The sequence below is a fragment of the Ranitomeya imitator genome, chromosome 5 (genome assembly GCF_032444005.1).
Source record: "Ranitomeya imitator isolate aRanImi1 chromosome 5, aRanImi1.pri, whole genome shotgun sequence".
Lineage (NCBI taxonomy): Eukaryota > Metazoa > Chordata > Amphibia > Anura > Dendrobatidae > Ranitomeya > Ranitomeya imitator.
This window is the reverse complement of record NC_091286.1, coordinates 560,854,886-560,882,339: the sequence shown is the minus strand read 5'-3', so window position 1 is coordinate 560,882,339 and position 27,454 is coordinate 560,854,886. Positions and strand designations below refer to the sequence as shown.

At 46.1% G+C, this 27,454-nt stretch overlaps 1 protein-coding gene across 1 annotated transcript in view; it reads right to left on the bottom strand.

Annotated features, from left to right (window-relative positions):
• Window positions 1-26,291, bottom strand: part of ACSL3 (acyl-CoA synthetase long chain family member 3) — a 126,686-nt gene extending 100,395 nt beyond the window's left edge. The window contains exon 1 of the mRNA XM_069727669.1: window positions 26,166-26,291. The gene's annotated coding sequence lies outside the window, so the exon portion shown is untranslated. The remainder of the gene's footprint in view (window positions 1-26,165) is intronic.
• Between the last annotated feature and the right edge of the window lie 1,163 nt (window positions 26,292-27,454).

Sequence of the window (27,454 nt, the reverse complement as noted above, 5' to 3'; positions counted from 1 at the left end):
GTAGGTCCTTGTCGCATACCATCCTTGCCACCGGAACCTGCCGTTTGCATGGAGCGGTTACCGGAGCGTTGCGAGGAGCGGGAAAGGCGGCGGAAGGTGAGTATATAATTTTTTTTTTTTATTATTATTTTTAACATTAGATCCTTTTACTATTGATGCTGCATAGGCAGCATCAATAGTAAAAACTTGGTCACACAGGGTTAATAGTGGCAGTAACTGAGTGAGTTACCCGTGGCATAACGCGGTCCGTTACCGCTGGCATTAACCCTGTGTGAGCGGTGACTGCAGTGAGTATGGAGCGGGCGCTGGGCACCGACTGCAGGGGAGTAGGGAGGGACTAATCGGACTGTGGCCGTTGCTGATTGGTCGCGGCAGCCATGACAGGCAGCTGGCGAGACCAATCAGCGACTTGGATTCCATGACAGACAGAGGCCGCAACCAATGAACTATGCAAACTAGGGGGCAGGTCAGTGAGGGTTCAGTGACCTGTAAGCAGGTTCCATTAGGATGACCTAAGCAGAGCACCACATGTAGACCCCCACAGCCTCTCCCACAGGCCACGATCATATCATCAACTGAAACCTGAAAATACAGCCACAACCACAACCACAAGACAGATTTCATCACCCAGGTATCATTGTAATCAGTATAACGGCGCCAACCTGACACTGTGTGTAGGTTACTGTGCACAATCCTGCTGACAGGTTCCCTTTAAGGAGTGTTTGGGGGGTTTTTTTTGTTTTGTTTTTAAAGAGCGGATTTGCTCTATTAAAAAAAAATCACCACAGAAACCACCTAAGAAATATTTGTTAAGACTCTTCCTATTGATTTCAGTGTTAAACCACTTTGCTGTTCATATGAGGATTTTTTGAGCATTTCTTCCACTTTAGGTTTCGAAAATATTATAAAATATATCAAAATATGAAAAGAAAATTAGTTATATATAAGCATTCTGAACATGTAGTTGTAGTAATCACCAATGACTGAATAAGGCTGGTCCTCCATTAACCACACCAGGAAAAATGCTCATTACACGGAGCCGCATATAAAAAGTAACGACCGCCATACACATATGTAGGAGCGGCACAGAGAACCCGAACCCAATACCAACTCCTCATTACAAGGAGACCTTCACAAATGTGTGCAGGAATTCAGGGACCACAACTAGCCCAACTAGGCGTCTGTGCCCCCTCCCCCGAGACATCACACACAGGCCTCAAAAATATAAGGAAGGTGCAAAGTGGTGACCTGAAGTGACCCAAGCAGCTTACAGTCTTATGTGACTTATGTGCTCATCCCCTGTCACTGCAGCACCATCTATAGCTAACATGGAGCTTCACAAGGTGGGAGGAGGAAAAAATAAACACCGCCACCATTGATCACTCCCCAACAGGAGATTCAATTACCAGGAAGCCTCGTCTCTACATCTTTGTGAATTACTTGGAAACAAGCAGCAGTTCTTGAAAACGTTACTATCCGTTTTCGATGGGAGACCATGAAAAGGACCACAAGTAGCATAATGGACATATGATTACCGCCCGCCCTGCGCGCAGCGTTTGATACTATTTTTAGTGGCCAGATGTTACTTTACAGTCTGTAGGATATTATTATTTATTATTATAGCGCCATTTATTCCATGGCGCTTTACAGGTGATAATGAAGAGTCTGCACACACAGTGGCAGATTATCGGCTTTGTGACACTTTTCTGGCATAGAAAAAAAGTCAGAAATTTGAGCACCAAAGTTCTGAGTTTTTGCTCCTCCTGCCACTGGAAAAGTGGGCATCGTTAAACAGGAGGAGGCATCACCACCATTCACCTGGCACATATTAATTGCACCAGGAACTGTAGAGCAAATCTACACCCATCCATAGCAAGGGCACAGTTCCACTATGTGCCTCCTAGGTCCTCAGTCAGGTCCACTTTTTCATGCGAAAAAAACAAACAAAAAATCAGACGCCAGGCTAAGTACACATTAGTGTTTCTGTGCACAGCATATAATCTGCATGCCAAGACGCATGCTTACGCTGCGGTTTTACTCTGCATCATCTTAAGCATGACACCAAAAAAAAAAAGACGCTGCGTGTGCATGTGTTTAAATGCATTTTGGCATGCGTTTGCGTTGTTTATTCGCATGGTGGAGGTAGTGAAATCATTTCCTGGACATGCGCAGTCTGAAGTACGCATGCGTATCGAACGCATGTCCTTGCGTACAAATGCGTTCCCATAGACAGTAATGCGTTGTTTTGTTGCACTCATCCGCATTCCTGCGCATAATTGACGCCTCAAAAAATGAAACATGTTGCGTTCGCCGCACACCGCGAAACGACGCATGCGTACGCATCCACGTGCGAACTGATGCAAACGCATGTCCCTGCGTACACAATGTTAAATATATGTACGCAAGATGCGTGCGGATCGGTACGCAGGTATACGCTGCGCACACATACGCTAATGTGAACCCGGCCTCAAGCGTGCATTTTATGTTTGGGCTGCAAGGTTTTTTTTTTCTTTTTCCTCCTCGTCAAAAAGTAGCAGGTTCCAAGATTTTTTTTTTTAGCATGTTCTCATAAGTCCTATTTGTCTAGTGCACACAGTGTCCTTTAGATGCCGGCACATTCACAGAGATTTCCCAGGCAAAGCTGCTTAAAGGGAACTCGTCACCAAAAAAAACTGCTATTACCCTGTAGCAGATATGGTGTTAATCTGCAGGTTACTGGCTTTACCTCATCGCTCTGTGTATACAGTGCCGTGCCCCCGAACGACAGGAGGCCCCAATGCAGAGCCAGTGTCAGTCAGTGCCGGACACACGAGTAAAGCCGCGACTGTATTCTCAGCGGTGACTGAACTAGCGCCGAGGCAGCCCCTGTGACTGAAACTGAATGCTGCAGGGGAGAATAAAGTTCATTTTCTCCCACCAGCATTGGCTAAGGCTGGTTTCACACTTGCGTTTCAAAACGCATGCGTTTAAAAAAAAAACGCATGGTGAAAAAACGCATGTAAACGCTGCGTTTTTTTGATGCATGCGTTTTTGCATGTGGTGAAAAAACGCGGCGTTTTGACATGTTTACATGCGTTTTTTCATGCGTTTGCGTTTTTTAAACGCATGCTGAGAAATGTGTGACAGCTGCCAATCATCAAAATAAAGTAAAAAACCCACTATAAACAGAAATAGTTAGGGTTAGGGATAGGGTTAGGGGTAGGGATCATAACCCTAACCCTAAAGGGATCCTAACCCTACCCCTAACCCTAAAGGGATCCTAACCCTAACCCTAAAGGGATTAGGGTTAGGAGTAGGGATCATAACCCTAACCCTAAAGGGATCCTACCCCTAACGGGATCCTAACCCTAACCCTAAAGGGATTAGGGTTAGGGGTAGGGTTAGGATCCCTTTAGGGTTAGGGTTAGGATCCCGTTCGGGTTAGGATCCCTTTAGGGTTAGGGGTAGGGTTAGGGGTAGGGTTAGGATCCCTTTATCACCTTTATGGTGGGGGGTGGCATATCAGTGTGTTTTCTGTTTTTTTTTTTTTATAAAAACGCATGCATTTTTAAAGCAAACAAACGCATGTGCTTAAAAACGCATGCGTTTCCATTGACTCCAATGTATTTTTTGACACACAAAAAACGCATGAAAACGCATGCGTTTTTATGTGTCAAAAAAACGCCTCTCAAAAATACTACAAGTTGCATTTCTGAAAAAGAACGCATGCAGCAAAAAAACTCATGCGTTTCAAAACGCAACCAAACGCGTACAACAAAAAACGCATGCGTTTTCAATGTTAAATATAGGAAAAAAAACGAATGCTTTTTTTGTGCAAAAAACGCTGCAGACAAAAACGCAAGTGTGAAACCACCCTTAGTGCGGGCACCAGGCAACTTAATAACGCTATTAACCTGCAAATTAAGCCCATATCTGCAGGTTAATAGCTTTTTTTCTGGTGAGAGGTTTCCTTGAAGGCCGGGATCACACACACGCGAGATACGGACGAGTCTAGCAGGTGAAAACCCAGCTCTGGCGCCGGCACTCCGGAGCGGAGCGTGCGGCTCCATGTATTGCTGTGCGGCTGCACGCTCCGATATGGAGTGCCGGTGCCAGAGCTGGGTTTTCACCTGCGAGACTCGTCCGTATCTCTCTGTGTGTGATCCCGGCCTAAGGCAAATTCCAGGCGTCATTTTCCTGAAGCGTCTTCGCTGGTGGTTTTGCCGTCCTGTGTTCTGTACCCTACCCTGTGACGTACAGAGAACCCTGACGCAGTGAACGCCGTGACAGAGGATGGGACGCGTGCACAGCAGTGTGGTTTTGCATTTGCTGTGCATTAGGTTCATTGTATGGGGCGTCCATGCTGTGCGCACAGAGGCCTGAAAAAAATGTTCCCAAGAAGTTTCAAAATATAATAACGTAACAAAAAAAAAAGCGAGAAGTGTTTCCAAGAAGTGCTAAGAAAAAAAGCTTGAAATTTAACATTTATTTACCACTGAGAAAACGTCTGCACGTAGAAGCCTTTAAAACCCCGATGCCGGATGCGGAGAATATTGATTTTTCTGCTCCTGATGTCCTTGTAAACCAAGCAACATTAGCAGGAAATCACTTACTGGTATTTAAGACTAGAAAGGAGTCTGTACAGTCGTGAAAGATTGTTCCACGTGAAGGTGAAGCAATGTCTGAAGGTCGCTCACCGAGGATGCCCCTTCTCCACCGCCATGTCTGACACTCCGACACTCTATAGCTGGATGGACAAGGCCATCAGGGAGGACAGCCAGCTAGCACATATGATCGGCAGACACTAAGTGACTCACCACTGGGATTGTTGATGTATTTTTGTACAATCTCATGGAGGGAAAAAAAAAATGACCACCCACACTGGCCAAACTCCAGCTGCAGAGCCGTAACTGTACATAATCCCCGGGCTCACGTGCTTTGCCGCTGTGTAAATGCTTTCTGCATAGTCATTTCATCAGGTGAACACCTGTCCCTGCCCCCATGGCACATGTACCTGTAGAGTGGAGAACCTACAGATCAGAGCAAGGAGTCACCCAGGTGAGAGCCCAGAAACGGCAGGTATAGGCCGGGGAGAGAACACAACTCTTGGAGACTCATCTTCTCATGGAAGACTGGCAGAATTGGCCTGGACTTGGTAAGTATATTGGCACTGCGCCAATGTCACAGAAAGGAATGGTTGTCCAATATCGAGGACTGGTCAGCAACACCAAGGCCAGTTTATCATTTTAGTTTTAGGCTGAGGGTACACAGCGACTTTGATCATGTGACAGGTGTTGCGGCCAAAGTTCACAAGACATCGTTGCTGCATTTCAGTCCAATACAAGTGAATGGGGTCTCATTGCGACCCTGAGGTCAAAATGCAAGCTGGAAGAATTTCAACTACATCAGATTTTGTGTGACTTGGTCGCCATGGCTGCAGTGCCCTCAGGGTCGCAGTGTGATTCCCATTCATTTGTATTATGACACGATGTAGCAGCGACACCCAGCGAACTTTGGTCTCAGGACACTCAGGGCGCCAATGTCGCCGTGCAGCCCCAGGCTTATGGGTACGTTTGTGCACAATTACTGCAGAATCCAGTACCGGCCTAAAAAGTTTCATACAGCTGCCAGTTTGGGTAATTAGACTAATGGCCATGATTTGCATCAACAGTACGCTAATCTGAAGTTGGTCTAGTAACAAAGACATACCGTAAGCCCCAATTCATCAAGATTGGCGACTTTCACATCTGTCTCAACGAGAGGAACTGTCGGAGTCAGATGCTCCTTATTCATTAATAGGTGCACATCTGGGCACAAATCTTACTCCACTCTGTGACTGGAGTAAGCGTTGTGGCATAAGGAATGCCACTGCTCGCCATGACTTAGATGAGCTGTAGTGTCGCACCCGGTCACAGGTTTAGTATGGAGCTGAACCCAAGGACAGGACATCCTGACTCTTGATCCAACTTGCCCCCATTTCAGCATTGAGCGACTCCATTTGTTCTGTGACCTCACGTCCCAGACATAACTAGCAAGTTATACAGCCATCAAATGTCAGCCTGAGATGAAGCAGTTTATTAATGTAATATACACTGACAAGCACACCATCACCAACTCCATAATTTTACACCTCATATGTGTGAACGACGTCTGTAAATGAGGAGCTGCTAAGAAGATTTATTACCAAGTCACCAAACAGGAAAATAAAAGGGAGTGCTAGACAGAACGATCACACAACACCTCAAATATATTTTTAGACAGGACCCACGTGAGTCGCTTGAAGAATTATCCACTGGGATTTTTTAGTAACCTGCACCAGGATCACGTCCAGCTGATCCGAGTCATCGGGATTCGGCAGCTCATGTCAGACGTGTACCATCCCAATGGTTCATTCTCTGCATGTACAGTACAGACCAAGCGTTTGGACACCTTATTTAAAGATTTTTCTGTATTTTCATGACTATGAAAATTGTACATTCACATTGAAGGCATCAAAACTATGAATTAACACATGTGGAATTATATACTTAACAAAAAAAGTGTGAAACAACTGAAATTATGTCTTATATTCTAGGTTCCTCAAAGTAGCCACCTTTTGCTTTGATGACTGCTTTGCACACTCTTGGCATTCTCTTGATGAGCTTCAAGAGGTAGTCACCGGGAATGGTTTTCACTTCACAGGTGTGCCCTATCAGGTTTAATAAGTGGGATTTCTTGCCTTATAAATGGGGTTGGGACCATCAATTGTGTTGTGCAGAAGTCAGGTGAATACACAGCTGATAGTCCTAATGAATAGACTGTTAGCTGTTTTTTTCTTGCCATAATACAAATTCTAAGAAAAACGAGTGGCCATCATTACTTTAAGAATTGAAGGTCAGTCCAAAAAATTGGGAAAACTTTGAAAGTGTCCCCAAGTGCAGTGGCAAAAACCATCAAGCGCTACAAAGAAACTGGCTCACATGAGGACCGCCCCAGGAAAGGAAGACCAAGAGTCACCTCTGCTTCTGAAGATAAGTATATCCGAGTCACCAGCCTCAGAAATCGCAGGTTAATAGCAGCTCAGATTAGAGACCAGGTCAATGCCGCACAGAGATCTAGCATCAGAAACATCTCTACAGCAACTGTTAAGAGGAGACTTTGTGCAGCAGGCCTTCATGGTAAAATAGCTGCTAGGAAACCACTGCTAAGGACAGGCAACAAGCAGAAGAGACTTGTTTGGGCTAAAGAACACAAGGAATGGACACTAGACCAGGGGAATCTGTGCTTTAGTCTGATGAGTCCAAATTTAAGCTCTTTTGTTCCAACCACCGTGTCTTTGTGCAACACAGAAAAGGTGAACGGATGGAATCTACATGCCTGGTTCCCAGCGTGAAGCATGGAGGAGGAGGTGTGATGGTGTGGGGGGGCTTTGCTGGTGACACTGTTGGGGATTTATTCAAAATTGAAGGCATACTGAACCAGCATGGCTACCACAGCATCTTGCAGCGGCATGCTATTCCATCCGGTTTGCGTTTAGTTGGACCATCATTTATTTTTCAACAGGACAATGACTCCAAACACACCTCCAGGATGTGTAAGGGCTATATGACCAAGAAGGAGAGTGATGGAGTGCTACGCCAGATGACCTGGCCTCCACAGTCACCAAAGCTGAACCCAATCGAGATGGTTTGGGGTGAGCTTGACCGCAGAGTGAAGGCAAAAGGGCCAACAGGTGCTAAGCATCTCTGGGAACTTCTTCACAATTGTTGGAAAACCATTGACGATGACTACCTCTTGAAGCTCATCAAGAGAATGCCAAGAGTGTGCAAATCAGTCATCAAAGCAAAAGGTGGCTACTTTGAAGAACCTAGAATATAAGATGTAATTTCGGTTTCACACTTTTTTCTTAAGTATTCCACATGTGTTAATTCATAGCTTTGATGCCTTCAGTGTGAATGTACAATTTTCATAGTCATGAAAATACAGAAAAATCTTTAAATGAGAAGGTGTGTCCAAACTTTTGGTCTGTACTGTATATACATCTTCAGACATTAGATACTGCCGCCTACGTTGGCCCTTGGGTGTCCTGCATGTAAATGATGACTGCATGGTCTGCGTCTATAGGATCCTGCACCTCCATCCTCCCTTACAATGTATGGGGAGGGGAATGATAAAGAATAGATCTGAACACAAGCAAACACTGATTTTAGCGTCCTTTAATCCATGCTTCATGTAAACGCAGGATCACAATTGGGACAGATGGCAAAGTAAAACCCATTTAATCATTCTAAAACAAGCGTGCTGACAATCATAGTGGCGCCTCGTTCAGTCGTCTGTGATTTTTTTTATGTATGCAAAAAATGGTACGACTGTCTGCAATAAGACAAGGATATGTGAATAGCACCGTAGACTTTATTTGGTATGTGTCCTGTCCAAGAAAATCACTGTTATGTGAAACCCAGACATCTGAATGAGGCCTTATATCTGCACTGCATGCTGCCCAATGAGAGTAACGCAAGAGCCCATTACTGGCTACAAGAGAAAGCGGATGTGTTCAAGAGAAACGTCCCCCAAATATACATCATAGAGGTAGGACAAAAATCATATGGGACACATATGGTCCTAGAGCAGGGGCAAAAAAAAAATCCCCACGCATGTCATCAGAAGAGGGCAAGACCCATAACAAGAACGGTGGCTCAGGAAGGATCTAGAATTAATAAGGTACATTACTATATAGTTCCAGGAAACTCCTGTAACAGAGAAATGAGCAGCAATCTGGTAATAAGACCACAGTGTGAGGCCTGGACAGAATTATATGGCTATCGTCACACTATTCCAGACCCAGGCTTATCCAATACATAATGGCAGTAGTGGTAGGCCACGTTCAGTATTTGGTCAGTTTTTTACATCAGTATTTGTAAGCCAAAACCAGGAGAGGAACAATCAGAGGAAAAGCAGAAACAAGTCATCACTCCTGTATTCATCACCCACTCCTAGTATTCGGCTTAGGCTACTTTCACACATCAGTTTTTTGCCGTCAGGCTAAATCCAGCCAATTTTGAAAAAAAAAACGGATCCGTCGCAAATTGTGAAAAACTTATGCGATGGATCCGTTTTTTTGCCGGATCCAACTGGCTTATATCCGGGGACTAGCTGATCTGGGGAAGAAGGAGAAGAAGAGAAAGACCAGAATGGGAAACATTTAAAACATGCTCAGCTTAAAAAAACGGAATCGGTTGCCGGATTCAGTCATTTTACGGATCTGGAGCCATAGGCTTCCATTATAGCAAACGCCGGACGGCGCTGGTTCCACTGCGGTCTGTTTTTTTGCAGGAGAGAAAAAACGTTACTATGTCCGTTTTGTTGGGCCACCGGAAAACACATTTTCGACGGATCCAGCAAAAAACGGATGAAACGTGAGGCAATACATCGCTAATACAAGTCTATGAGAGAAAAAGACGGATCCGGCGGCAAATTTTGACGGGTCTGTTTTTTTCAAAACTCGCCAAATTAAGCCCGACGGCAAAAAACTGATGTGTGAAAGGCGCCTTACAAATACGGAGGTAAGAAACGCAAATACTGAACGTGTGAATGTGGCCTTAGGTTCCAGAATCCAGTAATAAACCCCTCAATGAGGACCTGCACCTCACTCCCATGGCTTTCTGCTACAACCCTCTAATCCTAAGGCCGGCGTCACACACAGCGTAAAACAATACGGTCCGTATATTACGGCCGTAATACGCTGAAAAGTCCCGAAAAAAGTGGTCCGTAGCTCCTCCGTAGGCAGGGTGTGTCAGCGTTTTTTGCGCATGGCATCCTCCGTATGTAATCCGTATGGCATCCGTACTGCGTGGTTTTCTCGCAGGCTAGCAAAACCAACATACCGCTATAGAAATGATCCATGTGTCCCAAAAAGAAAAGAAAATATATATATACTGTCTATATATATATATATATATATATATATATATATATATATATATATATATATATATATATATATATATATATATATATATATGTCAGTAGACACATATATTAGAGAGAAAAGCCGGTAATTCAGTGCGGTGTACAGTAAAATCACACTGACTGCTTACAGTAGAATAGGTAGAATAAATGTGTACACATAGAATAGGTATATATATATATATGTCAGTGAGACACATATATGTATATATATTAATATTTATTCCAGCGCTAGACAGCTTGAAAGCCGGTAATTCAATTACCGGCTTTTTCCTTCTCCTTCCTAAAACCCGACATGATTTGAGACATGGTTTACATACAGTAAACCATGTCTTCTCTCCATTTTTTTTGCAGATTCCACACTACTAATGTCAGTAGTGTGTATCTGCAAAATTTGGCCGTTCTAGCTCTTAAAATAAAGGGTTAAATGGCGGAAAAAATTGGCGTGGGCTCCCGCGCAATTTTCTCCGCCAGAGTAGTAAAGCCAGTGACTGAGGGCAGATATTAATAGCCTGGAGAGGGTCCACGGTTATTGGCCCCCCCCTGGCTAAAAATATCTGCCCCCAGCCACCCCAGAAAAGGCACATCTGGAAGATGCGCCTATTCTGGCACTTGGCCACTCTCTTCCCATTCCCGTGTAGCGGTGGGATATGGGGTAATGAAGGGTTAATGCCACCTTGCTATTGTAAGGTGACATTAAGCCTAATTAATAATGGAGAGGCGTCAATTATGACACCTATCCATTATTAATCCAATACTAGTAAAGGGTTAAATAAAACACAAACACATTTTTTAAAATTATTTTAATGAAATAAAAACAATGGTTGTTGCAGTATTTTATTCAACGCCCAATCCAGTCACTGAAGACCCTCGTTCTGTGAGTAAAAAAACATAATAAACCAACAATATACTTACCCTCCGCAGATCTGTAACGTCCAACGATGTAAATCCTTCTGAAGGGGTTAAAACATTTTGCAGCAAGGAGCTGTGCTAATGCAGGCTGCTCCTCGCTGCAAAACCCCAGGGAATGAGGCTAAAAATAGATCAATGATCTATATTTAGCTTCATTTGCGGTGAGGCGCCCTCTGCTGGATGTTTATAGATCGTGGGAACTTGCCTAGAAAGCCTGGGAATTACCGGCTTTCAAGCTGTATAGCGCAGGAATAAATATTAATATATATACATATATGTGTCTCACTGACATATATATATATATATATATATATACCTATTCTATGTGTACACATTTATTCTACCTATTCTTCTGTAAGCTGTCAGTGTGATTTTACTGTACACCGCACTGAATTACCGGCTTTTCTCTCTAACAGCGCTGCGTATTTCTCGCAAGTCACACTGCTTGTCCGTGTGTAATCCGTATTTTTCACGCTTCCATAGACTTTCATTGGCGTATTTCTTGCGCAGTACGGTGACAAACGCAGCATGCTGCGATTTTGTACGGCCGTAGAAAGCCGTATAATACTGATCAGTAAAATACGGCAAATAGGAGCAGGGGCATAGAGAATAATTGTGCCGTATTTTTTGCGAGTTTTACGGACGTAGATTCTGCGCTCTTACGTCTGTAAAACTCGCATGTGTGACGGCGGCCTAAGGCTGGAGTCACACTGCTGTATTTCTCATGCGATAATCACATCGCACTGCATGGACTGGCTGGCACCTCTCCTGACCCGAGCATGACAGCATGATGGATTACTATGCAGCTGTCAAGCTCAGGTCAGGAGAGCCATCAGCCAGTACAAGTTTTAGGATGCGATTCTTGCAGGAGAAATACGGCAGTGTGACTCCAACCTAAGACTGAAGTGGCCACCATAAGGTTTAGCATTTGGGAGGCCTTCATTTTTCCCCATTCCCGCCTACCCACTGTGCATGGAGCTGTATATACCACTGTTCCCTGAGCGAGACTTTCTCCCAAAAATTCCTAGGAACTAATGGTGGTGCTAAAAAAAATAAAGAGATGTGGATCTCATCAATAGAACCACAAGGTGAGGTGGACAACTATTCTCACATCACACAGAAACAGCCCAGATAGCATGTGTGTGCTGTCCGCAGACCTAGACATTAAATCAGACCAAAATAGCACGTCCCCATTGGTTTTTTGAGGCATGGAAAACCTCCTACAGTCTATAATGTGTCCATGTGTTGTGGGAACACTAAAATCCCACATCTCTGAATGAAATATTCCAGTTGCAAATTTTTATTGTGGAATGTGTTCAGAACAATGAAACATAATTATCAATGTAAATCAAAATGAATATCCCGTGGAGGTCTGCATTTGGAATGATACTCAAAATCAAAATCAAAGTGGAAAATCAAATTACAGGCTGATCCAACTTCAGTGGAAATGCCTCAAGACAAGGAAAAGATGCTCAGTATTGTGTGTGGCCTCCACGTGCCTGTATGACCTCCCTAATGTACAACGCCTGGGAATGCAAACTGATGAGGTGGTGGATGGTCTCCCGAGGGATCTCCTCCCAGACCTGGACTAAAGCATCCGCCAACTCCTGGACAGTCTGTGGTGCAACATGACGTTGGTGGATGATGCGAGACATGATATCCCAGATGTGTTCAATTGGATTCAGGTCTGGGGAACGGGCGGGCCAGCCCATAGCTTCAATGTCTTCATCTTGCAGGAACTGCTGACACACTCCAGCCACATGAGGTCTGGAATTGTCCTGCATTAGGAGGAACCCAGGGCCATTCGCACCAGCATATGGTCTCACAAGGGGTCCGAGGATCTCATCTTGGTACCTAATGGCAGTCAGGCTACATCTGGCGAGCACATGGAGGGCTGTGCGGCCCTCCAAAGAAATGCCACCCCACACCATTACTGACCCACTGCCAAATCAGTCATGCTGAAGGATGTTGAAGGCAGCAGATCGCTCTCCACGGCGTCTCCAGACTCTGTCACGTGTCACATGTGCTCAGTGTGAACCTGTTTTCATCTGTGAAGAGCACATGGCGCCAGTGGCGAATTTGCCAATCCTGGTGTTCTGTGGCAAATGCCAAGAGTCCTGCACGGTGTTGGGCTGTGAGCACAACCCCATCTGTGGATGTCAGCCACTCAGACCATCCTCATGGAGTCAATTTCTAACCGTTTGTGCAGACACAAGCACATTTGTGGCCTGCTGGAGGTCATTTTGCAGGGCTCTGGCAGTGCTCCTCCTGTTCCTCTTTGCACCAAGGCGGAGGTAGCTGTCCTGCTGCTGGGTTGTTGCCCTCCTACGGCCCCCTCCATGTCTGCTGGTGTACTGGCCTGTCTTCTGGTAGCGCCTCCAGCCTCTGGGCACTACGCTGACAGACACAGCAAACTTTCTTGCCACAGCTCGCATTGATGTACCATCCTAGATGAGCTGCACTACCTGAGCCACTTGTGTGGGTTGTAGAGTCCATCTCATGCTACCATGAGTGTGAAAGCACAACCAACATTCCAAAGTGGCCAAAACATCAGCCAGAAAGCATTGGTACTGAGATGTGGTCTGTGGTCCCCACCTGCAGAACCACTCCTTTATTGAGGGTGTCTTGATAATTGCCAATAATTTCCGTCTGTTGTCTATTCCATTTGCACAACAGCATGTGAAATTGATTGTCAAATAGTGTTGCTTCCTAAGTGGACAGTTTGATTTCACAGAAGTTCAATGTACTTGTAGTTATATTCTGTTGTTTAAGTGTTCCCTTTATTTTTTTGAGCAGTGTCTATACGGTATGTTTTAAATAGACCACAGAGGCCACCAATTAACGTAGTTGCAGTCACGTGGATAATCAGCTCATTACCACTGCAGGAAAAGAGACAGTGACCAGAGAAGAACATAAGAGCAGTAGGATTTATCAGGAAGGAGCCTTTTTTTTCCAAATTACACTTTTTATTTTTCAAATTTCAAAACAGCATCCAGATGACTGGAGCAATGGATGGCAGGTACAGCCCGAGACAGGAGCAGCACTCATTTGGACTGCTCCATTCACTTGTGCAACAGGTCAGTTTAGGCCGAGTAAAAAAATAAATCATAAATTACTTTTACATGACAGAGCAATGTTACCCAGCAGCTCCATCAAACCGGAATTTGCTGGGAAGCAGTTACCGTACAAACCCTGAGTGCAGCATGGAAGAATCTGGAAGACAGATCGCGGAGTAATGATGTAACCGCCATGTGAAGCTGGAAAATCTAATTTGTACTCTGCCAGGGCCAAGACTTCACCATCTAAAGGAGATGGTCGTCTGCAAGAGCAGAAATCACTGTGCAGCCCTTCTCCCAGACAGGAAACAAAGACATGCAAAATTCATCGCCAAGTGACCGAGCCACAGCTCACCTATGTAATATTAGAAGGGTTATTAGTCACTGAGGTCTATGCACACATTACTGGTTAATGGGAAGTACATAAAGTCATTTTTATGGGAGAGTGGGGGGCGGGAGAGATAATGGGAGACATCGCACCAATCCATCAGGGCGGCTGACTGAACTCCAGATTTTATGAAATTTCTTCACATTTGGGAAAAAAGATCCAACCTCTTATCTAGCCATGGAGCTGTGGAGGGCGGATATCAGATATCTCCACAATCGGAGAATATGGATATTAAGCAGGGGATTTACGGTAGGGGACCCCTTTTTTGGACCGGAGAGTATGGCCGCCATGTCACTCTACAATTCTGATCAAACCAGAAAATCTGCGTCTCCAGTCCGGAACGGCTATAGCTGAAGAGGGGTGACTGACTTCACTAGAGTCTTTTCCTGCAGTTTCATTACTATACAGCTTTCAGTTTTCCTTCTTCCATACCTAAAGCCCACCATACACAGACTAATGTCTGTCAAACCCTCTGTAATACGGGGTCTCAAACTCTGCCAGATAAATGGATAAAAAAAATAATTAATTGATTGGGCTGCATTCCCTGTGGGGCAAGATGACTATTTCATTTTTATGTTTTGTTCTAGTGAAAAAGCAACATTTTTGGCGTTAATTTACCATTTTTACATTGGTCCTCATATAGATGATGGCACCATTTTATAGCTTAGGCCGTACCAAACATGTACTTTTACATACAATGGAGTTTTTATTGGTACACTATTTTTCAGTTATTTTTTCATACTTTAGATTTTTTTCCTTTAATGCTTTACTTAGACCCGACATGAGACTTTAACATGTACTTGCCTGCCCTCTGATCATAATTTTGTAGTGTGTCATATTAGATCTGGCCCTGATACTCCGTCTATTAGGCCATATTTATTACCAGGCCTTACAGGCCACCATAGCTGACTGATCTGATGGCCATCACTTGCCCTTGGATTTTAGGCTTAAAAGGGATGTCCCCATCAAATAATCATCTCAATACCACTGTCACAAGATTTTAAGATGTATAAAAAGATAAATAAAATCCCGACGTATTAGATCCAGTTTTGGGCTTCACATTTTAAAAAGGATATTCAGAAGTTCGAGTCAGTTCAAAGACGGGCAACTAGATTATTACAAGGAATGGAAGGCCTCTCATATGATGAGAAGATGGAAAAGCCTCAGAGGGGATCTCATTTACATGTATAAATATATGTGTGGTCAGTACAAAGGACTGGAACATGACTTATTCCTTCCAAGGACCGTGCTGAGGACTAGGGGCACTCATTATGGAAGAAAGGCGATTCCAAGAGCTAAATAGGAAAGGATTCTTTACAGTTAGAGCAGTCAGACTGTGGAATGCCGACCACAAGATGTAATAATGGCAGACACTATAACAGCTTTTAAAAAAGGGCTGGGCGATTTCCTTGATACACAACATTGTGAGTTATAGCTAGATTAGTGACAAAATGTACAATTGGTGGAGAAAGGCTGAACTTGATGGATCTAGGTCTTTATTTAACCTACATAACTATGTAACTATTAAGAGTGGTATCTGCAGGGCTAAATGGCCCAAACCGCTGTTCACAGCAGCAGGGCAGTCAGCTGTTACATCTGACAGCCGCTGACCACGGTGCCAGCTGCACCATCAATGCTCCATTCCTGCACAGCCGTTTGTATAAAGTCACCTCTTGCTGCGTCGCATGGCAGATGTTGGGTAAATAAGAGTCAAAAATAAAAATCCTCATCTACTTCTTTACCTACCTGTTATGAAAGGCAATTCAGTACTACAATGGACATAGCGGTCAGAGCACATACAGTGATCTGACAATAACCCAAAATCATAGAACGAGCTCTGAGACGTGGGAACTCTGCAGACCGCAATCCCTAATCCTCTCCAAACAACACTAGAGGCAGCCGTGGATTGCGCCTAACTCTGCCTATGCAACTCGGCACAGCCTGAGAAACTAACTAGCCTGAAGATAGAAAATAAGCCTACTTTGCCTCAGAGAAATACCCCAAAGGAAAAGGCAGCCCCCCACATATAATGACTGTGAGTTAAGATGAAAAGACAAACGTAGAGATGAAATAGATTCAGCAAAGTGAGGCCCGTCTTTCTTAACAGATCGAGGATAGAAAAGGTAACTTTGCGGTCTACACAAAACCCTAAAGAAAACCACGCAAAAGGGGGCAAAAAGACCCTCCGTACCGAACTAACGGCACGGAGGTACACCCTTTGCGTCCCAGAGCTTCCAGCAACAAATTAGACAAGCTGGACAGAAAAAATAGCAAACAAATAGCAAAGAAGAACTTAGCTATGCAGAGCAGCAGGCCACAGGAATGATCCAGGGAAAAGCAAGTCCAACACTGGAACATTGACAGGAAGCCAGGATCAAAGCATTAGGTGGAGTTAAGTAGAGAAGCACCTAACGACCTCACCAGATCACCTGAGGGAGGAAACTCAGAAGCCGCAGTACCACTTCCCTCCACCAACAGAAGCTCACAGAGAGAATCAGCCGAAGTACCACTTGTGACCACAGGAGGGAGCTCTGCCACAGAATTCACAACACCTACCACCAGCGATCCAGCAGCTCAGGAAAGAGAAGACTCCGCTGTGATGTCATTACATGATGCCCGTCGGCTCGCTCCGTTGTCCCAAGGGCACCCCTCAGATAGTCACCTCAAAGGCCACATGCGCCCCCTGGACCACGTGTTTGACACTATTGGTCTAATGTGTATGGGAGCTCCGGGGAATTTATCATCAGGGAAAATATTGACCCAGAATGTCTGATTCTAGACTGCTGAAAAATAAGCTGCCATGTCTGTCTGGCAGTGGCTGTTAATGGGCACAGGAGTGATTGTGGGTAGATGGGAAGAGACGTCTGTGTAGAGCTGACCTGAGGCTTGGCTTATGCGACCATATTGGAAATTGGGCCAGTTGGGACGGCACTGGCTCTGTATGCTTGCCCGCATTGCAGGAGTTTCCATGCATTGCATACATTGTTCTAGTCCATAGAACCAACAAAAGTAATGAAGCCGCATTTTTTCCCAGTATCGGTCAGTGCAGAAAATCAGCCATGATTAGTAGAATACGTTATGTAGCATTTTGAGGGGGGGGGGAAAAATAACTGTCAAGACCCCCTAAAACCTCACCACACAATTTTTGCAAAAAGGGCAATGTATGAACAAGTGACATTACCATTGTTAGGTCCCAACCGATCAGCGTTTTTATATATAACATGTGGCAAGAACTCTCTGAAGCTTGGTAGAGAAATATATATATGGTAAAGACACAAATCTAGAATATTCATGCTTTTACAGTGCACACAATCCTACAGAAACTAACTGGAACTGGTGATTCGTAACCTCGACCGCCCGACACAGGCGAGATCTGGAAACCTGACAGCAGCAACTCATTCATCTTCGTACAAGGGTATACATTCTCATTTACCAGGACGCTGTAAAAGAATCCGATGCATCTGACAATATCCAGCACGTACTACAGCTCTCTGTAAGCTACTTGGAGCCATTTGAGGCATTCAAACATGAGTTTTCTAAGAGGAAACGCTCCTTTTTGGCATTTTTCTGTTTTTACAGAAGCTGCTTTGAAGAAAATTTCTTTTTCTTGGAGTGGTTTTTTTTTTGCAGGCTTATGATTGGACAGTGCCTGGCTTGGGAGTAGATTCTATCAGATTCTGCTTTAGAATAAAATGGGGACAGGCGCAACTTTTTTTGGAAAACCTCTTCAGGAAAGAAAAATGCTGAAAACTCCTCAAATAAAACAGCAAAGTTATTTTGAAGCAGTTTTTGAGGAGGGTTTTGGAGCATTGTGAACATTGCCTAAAGCATTTCTCATCTTTGGGTGCACTGGGTGCATTTACCCCATAGTCGACCACAGAAATCCACACCAGGACCGTCGCAGTACACCAAAGAGCTAAACACCGGATTATTCACGGTCTTTCAAGAAGTTATCCAGTGCGCTCACTTCGAAACTGGGTGACATTACGACTCCAAACACCTACTGAGAAGCAGGCACCATAGTCAAGTACCATTCATGTGTCCTGTTCATTAGAATAAGAGACGAGCATGATACCTACCGATCATACATGCGTCTCAGAGGTTGTGTGGGGTCAGAACATCATCGGCACTGCTCAGGGTATGTTCCCACGGTCAGGAAATACTGTGGGTTGGACGCTGCGTACATCCACAGCATCCAGAGGTTACAGCATAGTGGATAGGATTTCAAGAAATCCCATCTCCACTATGCGTGCACAGACGCTCGCGGATCACCCGCGGAGACAGACATGCGGCGCGTCTTTCCAGACTGCAGCATGTCTATTTATCTTGCAGAGACTCGCGTCTCCGCAAGAGAAATGTCACCCGTCCAAGGCGTTGGACGCGGTGATTCCACATGATTCAATGAACACATGCAGAAACACCTGCGTTCAATAGCCGGCAGCACTTTGGACGCAGTGGCCATGTGATGCATTCGATGCGCTACCGATTACTGACCGTGGGCACATACCCTGAAACTGAGTGAGGTCGGATGACGCTGGACACCCTTGTAATGCCAAGATGTCACCTCTTGACTATACAGAGCCAATGCCTGAGGCTGCACTATCAATCTGATAACATTACGGCTCTGATTTCAGGAGCAATGAGGTCATGGAGACCTTGTGTGGATCTAAAGTCACCTTAGTCATTAATCCCATCTCTTTCTTACACACACACGTAGATTTAGAGGCTTTTTCTCCTGGCCGGGTGGTATTTTGGGCTGCTTAATATCTAGATTAAAAAAAAAAAAGCAGATCCCATCAGACATCTTCAATTTTTGGACCATAGACCATCTGTACTGTAGAAGAGATGCTACGAATACAAATTGATCAAAGTCTCCTTGACAGAGGAGTTTATGGCGGAGAGAAGGCCGGGAGCCAGTGTGACCTGCGATACAGAGAATCCCACACCATGACAAAGCTGATATAAAAAGGTGACTAGAGATGGGTGAACCCGAACAGTAAAGTTCGGCATCCATACCGAATACCTACTGTTCGGGCACGGACACCAAACACTGACATCATCAGGAAATCCGCGTTTGGCTGCCCGAACACCGAGTGTTTGTCACGCTATCATGTGCATGACAGCACGGCAAACACCGCTTCTGATCAGCAGTGAAATCATCCCCGCCGGAGAGCCGCGGTCCCACGCTGTGACAGCAGGTATACAGTTTACCTCCGGTCACTGGTGTCAGCGGATGGGACTACAGCTCCCATCATCCGACACCTGCTGCCGCTAACAACAGCGAGAGCAGGTTCTCCTGTACTTTTGATAACCAGCCAGGCAAAATTGACAGCAGGGGGCTGCAACCCTCGGCTGTCAGCTTCAACAAGGCTGGTTATCAAGAATAGAGGGTTCCCCACACTGTATTTTTTTACACTTCAACATTATCGGAAACCAGGGATCTTTGGAAAGCTTGTTCCTGATAATCGTGCGGCGTAAGCTACAGACTAAACCACTGAGGAACAGATAACTAGCAAATGTGATCATTTATTTCTAGGTTCAGAGTCCCTTTAACACTAGAAAGTGACAGAAAACAATTCTACAGTCACCTGTGCAGCGGATCAATCTCGCTCCTTACAGATCTACAAGGTGCGACATTCCAGGTCTACAGTCAGCAAAGCGGCTGCCACTAGACACGGGCTGCACCAACAATGGCCTCCAGCGATCAGCGCAGTGTATCCATTACATGCCCACGTGCACAGCTCCAATATTTATAGGCCTCAGCCATGGTGTTTCCTCATAATAGACCCTGGAGCTTTCATCACAAGCTTCGTAGCGGTCTGAATGACAGCAGGAAACAGGGAAACATCCCCACTGAAGCCGCCATGATAATCAAACAAATGGATATGCAGGCCGCGATCTGTCAGAAGTCAGGACCCCCCAGGCTACATCATCATAAAAATATGTTCCACTGGGGGGTCCGAATCAGAGCAGGATCCAGGATTTCTAGGATGTCCAAAGTAGAAAAAAAATGGCTTTTTAACCTCTTGAAGACAAATGTTTTTTTTATTTTTCTATCGACATAACTATGAGGACTGGTCTTGTGCAGAATGAGTTGTAGCTTTGAAAGAAGTATACCGTCATGTTACCATATAACGTACTAAATGGAAGAGAAAAGTCCAAGAGGGGTTAAAAAAAAAAAAAAAAAACCTTTAGGGATTTTATTCTTATAGCGTTAATCGTGGTTGTAGTCATACCAAATCCATATCTACATTTTTAGTGCTAAAAAAAAACAAAAACAAAAAAAAAAAAACACGGTACTAAAACATAACCATAGATTTTCAGTAGATGGAGGTTTGAGGGTTTGTTTTCTTCAGGGGGAGCTATAGATTTTTTTCAATACCATTTTGGAGGTCTTTATGATTTTTTTTTTTTTTTTTTTTTTTTTTGAGAGGTGACCTGTCTAAATAACAGCAATAACAAAAGAAAAAAAACAATTATATGTAACTGAATAGATTCTGCTATTTTATACATGGGAAAAAGGGAGATTTAAAAAAAAAAAAAAATTGTTAAAGCCAGTCTCACACGTCCAGATATTTCTGGTACTGGAAGAAATGGTCCCAGAGCTATCCGTGCATGCACGAAGGCCATCCGTGTGTCCATGTTCATCGTCCGTGTATTGAAACAATTTGTTTAAATTTTAACCCTATGACTTAAAAAAAAAAAAAAAAAGTCACACGGACAGCATCCGTGTGCGGAACGTGTTTACACGGACCCATTGACTTTAATGGGTCCGTGTGATCCGTGCGCTCCCATGAACACTGACATGTCTCCGTGTTTTGCACCCGGACACACAATCCGTGAATACTCACTGACATGTGCAGAGACACTTATTTTAATGTGTCTACGTGAGGAAACTGTCACCACACGTACCGGAGCCACTGATGTGTGAAATCAGCCTAAGGTGTAGATTTTTTTCACAATTTTTTTTTTTTTTTTTAACTATACTGTTTTGTTTCCTTGTACATTATTTTCTTTAATTAGCACCCTTAATAGGGGGGAACCTGATAGACGTTAGGCGTTACCTCCACCTATTCCCACCTCCATCCATTCCCAACTTCCTAAATGCTGCTACAACTTACAGCGGCGTAACCATTCACTGCAATTACACAGCTGGCGCCAACTCCATACATTAAAGGGGGTTGTTGTCCACTACTCTGAAAACCAAGTCTCTATCCGCATGTTTGCCCCCAGTAAAATAACACCACGTTTTCCTAGCTCCAGTGCTGGCGCCGTTCCGGCGGTGTCCTCCCTGGCTCTCCGGGGATTGGGATCACACGACATTGCTCTGGCACCTGATCCCTGAGCCCGATCAGCGCTGGCTTTACTCTCCTACAGATGTATCACACAGTGACGACCCGAGTGGCCAGCAGAGGCAGCTCGGACTGCCTCTTAAAGGAAACCTGTCACCCCCAAAATCGAAGGTGAGCTAAGCCCACCGGCATCAGGGGCTTATCTACATCATTCTGTAATGCTGTAGATAAGCCCCCGATGAGATGAGAACAAGAGGTTAGATTAGGCTACTTTCACACATCAGGTTTTTTGTTTCAGGCAGAATCCGGCTAATGTTCCAAAAAACGGATCTGTTGCAAATAGTGTAAAAACTGATGCAACGGATCCGTTTTTCTGCAGGATCAGGTTTTTATTTTTAAAGGGACTCTGTCACCCCCTCCAGCCGTTAGAAACTAAAAGAGCCACCTTGTGCAGCAGTAATGCTGCATTCTGACAAGGTGGCTCTTTTAGTTATTGGTGCAGTCACAGCAGAAATAAAGTGTTTTATAATTTTGCAAAAATACCTCTTTAGACAGGGAGGCAGGTCTTAACCCCCCTGCTGCCCACGCCACACTGCCGTCAATCAAGGCTTCTTCGGCGCCGCCCCCTCCGCGTTGTTTTCCAATCAAATCCGGCGCCTGCGCTGTTTAGTTCTGCCAGGGGCAGGCGCAGTGAGCACTGCCCGTCTGACCTCAGATGCAGTCTCGCAGACGGCAAATGTGCGGCCACCCAGCTTGTGAATCCCAGCCCTGCAGTGTTATGCATTATGCACACTGCAGGGCTGGGACTCACAAGCAGGGCGGCCGCACAGGCGCAGTCTGCGAGACTGCATCTGAGGTCAGACGGGCAGCGCTCACTGCGCCTGCCTCAGGCAGAACTAAACAGCGCAGGCGCCGGATTTGTCTACGTGAGTCAGTGTCTCCTGTACGTGAGGAAACTGTCACCTCACGTACCGGAGCCACTGACGTGTGAAACCGGCCTAAATGACTTTTCCGTCATGGTCGGTCAGGCAAGGCTGTCACTCTGGATGACAGCGCCATCATTTCAAGAGACATATTGATCAGCCTTGATCTAGGATTATTGATCTGGTGTAAAAGCGCAGGCGCCGGATTTGTTTGGAAAACAGCGCGGAGGGGGCGGCGCCCGACACCGAAGCTTTGAGTGACGGAAGTGTGGAGTCTGCAGCAGGGGGGTTAAGACCTGCCTCCACGACTAAAGACAGGTATTTTTGCAAAATTATAAAACGCTTTATTTCTGCTTTGACTGCACCAATAACTAAAAGAGCCACCTTGTCAGAATGCAGCATTACTGCTGCACAAGGTGGCTCTTTTAGTTTCTAACGGCTGGGGGGGGTGACAGAGGCCCTTTAACATGGAGTTTACATTGACTGGGAGAGGGGGAGACCTCAGAACAGAAAATCTGCATGATTTCAGTTGTTCCGTCAATGTGCGCTTTTTTCACTGGATAAAAAAAAAATGTCCATGTAATCCAAAGAAGGTAAAAGAAACGCAATAGCACTCACCGATCTGTGGCAGTTTAAACGTCCTTTATTAGAACATGCAGCGAGCAATCTTCACGGCTCAAGGGAGGGAGTGAGAGGAGGAGTGCGACAGGCAAGACGACGGCCGTTTCGCGCTAACACCAAGCGCTTCCACGGGTCCCAGACAGACCCGTGGAAGCGCTTGGTGTTAGCGCGAAACGGCCGTCTTGCCTGTCGCACTCCTCCTCTCACTCCCTCCCTTGAGCCGTGAAGATTGCTCGCTGCATGTTCTAATAAAGGACGTTTAAACTGCCACAGATCGGTGAGTGCTATTGCGTTTCTTTTACCTTCTTTGGATTACATGGACATTTTGTTTCACGCCAGCACCTCCTGTCTCTCGATCGGACTACCATTGTTTAGGAATTTCCCACATTAAGCTGATTTTCTCTGATAAGTTGAGCGGTGCCGCTTACTTTTTTTCTCATTTTGGTCTGAAAAAAACGTTCATCTGGATGTTTTCTCTGTCCGCTGGAAACGACTATTTGGAAAAACATACAAGGACAGCATCCGTGTGCGGTACATGTTTACACGGACCCATTGACTTTAATGGGTCCGTGTGATCCGTGCGCTCCCACGAACACTGACATGTCTCCGTGTTTTGCACACGGACACGGTCCGTTAAAACACGCTGACATGTGCAGAGACACATTTAGTTTAATGTGTCTACGTGAGTCAGTGTCTCCTGTACGTGAGGAAACTGTCACCTCACGTACCGGAGCCACTGACGTGTGAAACCGGCCTAAATGACTTTTCCGTCATGGTCGGTCAGGCAAGGCTGTCACTCTGGATGACAGCGCCATCATTTCAAGAGACATATTGATCAGCCTTGATCTAGGATTATTGATCTGGTGTAAATCTGTTCTTTGGCACAAAGTGTCACCCAAAACTGCAGCGGACAACGACTGAGGGAAGATGAGCAGAGGCTGCACAGATCGGTCCTGTGGTCACCGCTACAATTTTTCCCACTGGATTGAAACTAACAGATAAGACAAGTACAAAATGAGAACAGGATCAACCATAACTGTACATGGACATCAACATCGTACAACTATACACGATTTCTGAGGGATCGATCATCGTGTTTTCCCTGATAGATGATAAAGGAAAGAGACGGGTCGGCAGCTGGAGCAGAAAATCCAAGTCCTTGTGTTTACTTGTGGATAAGATGCTGCCAGGGGGTCTGACAGCGGCGCTCCTCTGCCCATAGAAAACCTGTGACAGCTCGGCTGCGCCAGATGTTCCCGTGTATTGGCGGCCTGTACGAGTGCGCGGCGGATAGGTAAATAGGAGGATGTGCAGCTTAAAGGGAACCCGTCACCATGTAAATGCCGTCCACTCTGCAGGCACCGTGTTATAGAGCAGGGGGAGCAGATTCATCTATAGTTTGAGAAAAGAGTCAGTACAATGTGTGGTTTCATCATTTAATCCTCTGCTCTTCCTGGGATTATCAGTCCAGTGGGCGGTCCTGTCAGTGACTGACAGCTATCTCCGCATACACACTTACATAGAAAGCTGTCAGTCACTGATAGTCCAGTGGGTGGTCCTGATCATCACTTAAAGGGACACTGTCACCTGGATTTGGAGGGAACAATCTTCAGCCATGGAGGCGGGGTTTTGGGGTTTTTGATTCACCCTTTCCTTACCCGCTGGCTGCATGCTGACTGCAATATTGGATTGAAGTTCATTCTCTGTCCTCCATAGTACACGCCTGCGCTGTGCAAGATTACCTGGTGCAGGCGTGTACTACGGAGGACAGAGAATGAACTTCAATCCAATATTGCAGTCAGCATGCAGCCAGCGGGTAAGGAAAGGGTGAATCAAAAACCCCAAAACCCCGCCTCCATGGCTGAAGATTTTTCCCTCCAAATTCAGGTGATAGTGTCCCTTTAATCCTCTGCTCTTTCTGGGATTAATTCACTGTTTTCTTTCCCCAGAAAACTATAGATGAATCTGCACATGTCCCCCTGCTCTATAACATGGTGCCTGCAGAATGGACGGCATTTATATGGGGCCAGGATCCCTTTAAAAACAGATAACTAGAAACAAGGACGGAGTCACAGGTGTGATGGACGCTGCATTATTCAGACGGCAGCTAGCAGCAGATCAGTAAGGATAGATGACAAAAAAAGAGAAAGAAATGTCCAGCTTCACCGAGTCCGTAAAAAGGCGATTTCTTTTTTAAACTTTAAACATGGAGGATACAGACTTCAGCACAACCATATGGGTAAGAATCCCAACGCGTTTCTGGAGACTAGGCTCCCTTAATCATGACATCATCATGCATTGGATCTTGCACGCCTGGACACAGCGGGTCCGTGCTCCCGAGGTTTGGTTGCTGAATCATGGGTGAGCTGGTTTATGTTCCTTCTTACTAAGGATAGATGACACCTTGGCTGCCACCAATGGCCGTGCCTCATTGGCCTGAACAATCTTTCCCAAGTGTCCCAGTGCAAGACGACCACTCCGTGCCGCGTGCTCCTCTTCTGGGGGCAGCCTGTGCGGCCTAATGAGCCACCATGGCCTCTGGACTTCTCCCACCGCACACATCTGGGACATCATTGGTCGGCAATTATAAAGGAGCTGCCAGCAGCGGATCTTGATGATTTATTTGCCCAACTAGTGCAGTCAGTGCAGCAGAACATTCCTCAGACAACCAGCAGTCACATTATTGATAAACAATAACACAGAGTATCAGCCAGGAGCCAATATCACCAGTCCTCAGTGATGGATTCCGGGACTGGCGGACTGGACAGCCGGTAATGGCAGCTTCCCAGCCTCCTGGGACAGCTGCACATACGGACGGGTGACACACACACACCCGCTGGCGGCCCGTCCCCCCTGTACTGCGCGGTATCAGACACGCCGGCTCCAGGACAATGCCGAGCTGCCGACATGATGAATAATGCAATGTGCGGAGACACGAGACTGCGCAGGCGGCGGGAGGGAGGACCGCACTGACCGCCAGTTACCTCTGAGGCACAATGAGTACATGGTTCCCTTGGTAACGAGCGCCGCGGTAATGCCGATCACTCACCCGGGGGATGGGAGCACCGGCTCCTCCGGCCGCTGCTGTACGTAGGAGACGCACGCACAAGGTGTTCGCCGCAGCCGGTGTCACCGCCGTGAACACGTACAGCAAACAGCGACGCTGCGACCACGACTCCAGTAGCCAATCAGCGGCCGGAGGTGCGGCACTGCTCCGCCCCCTTACTGCCTTTCTCTTGTGCCATTGAGGACAGAGAGAGCGACGTGCTGATTGGATGCAGGAAAGTGGCGCGTTGTGGGGGCCTGATAGCGTGACGTCACGCGGGGCGGGGCCGAGGTTATTGTAGGTCAGAAGGGAGCAGGAATGTGAAGAGATCAGTCCGCGTGTAATAATAATCCTGGCCTGACACACCACGGTCACTCAGGACGGAGCCCACACCCACTCACAGGCTGACATCACAGACACTCTGCTTTTCACGATAACCGAGCACACACTCTTCCAAGTTCACCTGGCTTAGTATCAGCTGCACTACCGTGCACACAATGGATGCATATAACGCAGCCTGGAGCCTCGTGTGTACAGGTCTGGAGGTCCTGATGATAATTACATCTATGTGATGGATGGATCTCACTAGGTGACAGGGCTCATTCATTTTGGGGTCTTTGTACACTGACCAGGAGTAAGGACGTGGCTCTTGACCAGGAGTAAGGATGTGGCTCTAGACCAGGAGTGAGGATGTGGCCCTAGACCAGGGGTGGGGATGTAGCCCTAGACCAGGGGTGGGGATGTGGCCCTAGACCAGGAGTGAGGATGAGGACCTAGACCAGGAGTGAGGTTGAGGCCCTAAACCAGGAGTGAGGATGTGGCTCTAGACCAGGAGTGAGGATGTGGCTCTAGACCAGGAGTGAGGATGTGGCTCTAGACCAGGAGTGAGGATGAGGCCCTACACCAGGAGTGAGGATGTGGCCCTAGACCAGTGGTGGGGACGTGGCTCTAGAGCAGGAGTGAGGATGAGGACCTAGACCAGGAGTGAGGATGTGGCCCTAGACCAGGAGTGAGGATGTGGCTCTAGACCAGGAGTGAGGATGTGGCTCTAGACCAGGAGTGAGGATGAGGCCCTACACCAGGAGTGAGGATGTGGCCCTAGACCAGTGGTGGGGACGTGGCTCTAGAGCAGGAGTGAGGATGAGGACCTAGACCAGGAGTGAGGATGTGGCCCTAGACCAGGGGTGGGGATGTGGCCCTAGACCAGGGGTGGGGATGTGGCCCTAGACCAGGGATGGGAACGTACTCTAGACCAGGGGTGTGGACGTGGCCCTAGACCAGGGGTGTGGACA